This window comes from Monodelphis domestica, chromosome 1 (genome assembly GCF_027887165.1).
Source record: "Monodelphis domestica isolate mMonDom1 chromosome 1, mMonDom1.pri, whole genome shotgun sequence".
In the NCBI taxonomy this organism is placed as follows: Eukaryota; Metazoa; Chordata; class Mammalia; order Didelphimorphia; family Didelphidae; genus Monodelphis; species Monodelphis domestica.
In genome coordinates this window covers 636,103,330-636,105,384 of record NC_077227.1, presented here as the reverse complement: position 1 = coordinate 636,105,384, position 2,055 = coordinate 636,103,330, and positions in this window count along the sequence as shown.

The following is a 2,055-nucleotide window of genomic DNA, read 5'->3' as shown; positions in this document are numbered from 1 at the left end:
TGTAAAGTAGGGCTAATCCCACCTGCCCTGCTCATTACTTTGTAGGGTTGTTGGGAGGATCAAATGAGTTAATGTAGACAATGCTCTAAAGCTCACCCTATAAATGTCGACTAAACCAAATGGCTTTTTCCTCTGGGTAAGGCTGCTCGGGACGGACCTTTCCTACTACAGTTCAACATAGCTCTTACTTTCAAGAATATGTTCTGTTTTCTTTAGGAGCTGAGCTTGACTGCTAAAATAATTAGCTGTGAAACAGACAGAGGGAAAGAATTGCATCTGCACAAGACAGAAAAAGGAAGATAGTTGGGGGGGAAAAATATACCATGCAGAGTAAGCAAGCTTGCCAAGAATATTCAGATTGATTTAAGGAGGAAACCATTTAAGCCCAGATATCTTGGATTTGTGACAGGGTCTGTGTAAATCATTTCCATTTAGGCTAAAGGTAGATTTTTGAGTTCTGTTAGGTGTTGTACTCCCCCAGCACCACTCATCCTTCCTTGGAGTTCTTGGTGTCATGACTGGCTTATGGGGAAAGGCCTCAAAACTAAGGGACTTTTAGTACAAAAAATTAAGGCATTTCTTTAGGAACAAGGAAGCCAAAGCTCCTCTTAAAAACCAATATGAGGGGCAGTTAGGATAGAAACTGGAACTAGGGGGCAGCTGGGTCACTCAGTAGATTGAGAGCCAGGCCTAGAGATGGGAGGTCCTGGGTTTAAATCTGACCTCAGACACTTCCCAGCTGTGTGACCCTGGGCAAGTCACTTGACCCCCATGGCCTAGCCCTTACCACTCTTCTGCCTTGGAGCCAATACACAGCATTGATTCTAAGACAGAAGGGAAGGGTTTAAAAAAAGTAAACTGGAACTAAGAGGTCCTGAGCTCAAATCTGGCCTCAGACACTTCTTAGTGGTGTTGATGATGAACAAGTCACTTCACCCCAATTATCTAGCCCTTACAGCTCTTCTGCCTTGGAACTAATATATACATAGTGTTGGTTCAAAGAAGAAAGGTAAGGATTAAAAAAATAATAAAATACATATATTTTCTCATTCTAGCATTACCAAAAGGCTCCAAGTTTTTCCAGGAGTGAAAGTCAGGTCACATAGTAGTTATCTCATCTGCCTAGCATGGTGTTGGGCATGGAGGAGGCACTTGGTTTGAAATTGCTTATGATGTAGACATTTATCACTCCCTGGTTTATATTCCCAAGGAGCCCATCCGTTAAACCACTGGACAAGTACTTCCTAAGAGACTGCCTTAACATGCCTTCTCTTCCAGTGACTGAGACCCTTAGGACTGCCAGACCTGAATGGAGAAGAAATAGCAGGTGATCTTCTGTAGCAAAGGCAACATGTATCTCCTAGGCCTTGTGGAAGAGATATCTAGAAAAGATGAGGAAAAAAATGAGACGAAGAATAAATGCAAATTCAGGTTGTTTTCTTTTTGACCCCAAGTGCCCCAGGGAAATTTATATCTTTGATGGGAAAGGTGGGATTTAACACAGTAGGAGAGTGGCTATGGGAACACTGACGTGGCGGGAATGATTGAAGCCTATTATGGTTGGAAAGGGCTTGCAGAGGAACTATCCAGAAGAATTTGCTCTTCTGTGTATCATACACTATTTTGAAAAATGCAATTAAGTGTATTCTGAATTGTTGGCAGATAAAGGCTATAGTTACAATAGATATTTAGAATATCACGCTTTCAGGATATATCAGGTTGAGGATTTCCCCTTAGATTTTGACTTAATGTTGCCTATTTGAATTTGGGGGTTCGCTTTGGTAAGAAGCCCCAGATCTATAGGAGAACTTGACAAATGCATAAACTGAGTTTTCAAAATTTCCATTCAAGGCAGGAAAGCAAGAATTGGAGAGCATCTAAGTTATTAAAGTTCCTTAGAAGGAACATTTGGGAAAGGCAGGCAAGTAGTTAAAGTAGCCCATTTCCTCACTTCTGAACTGATGGGCTCTCAGAAACTGGCTCGCCACAAGAATGCTCGTGGTGTGTTCCTTGGTGGTGACAATCCAAAGCAAGCTCATGTTAATAAGAATTGTT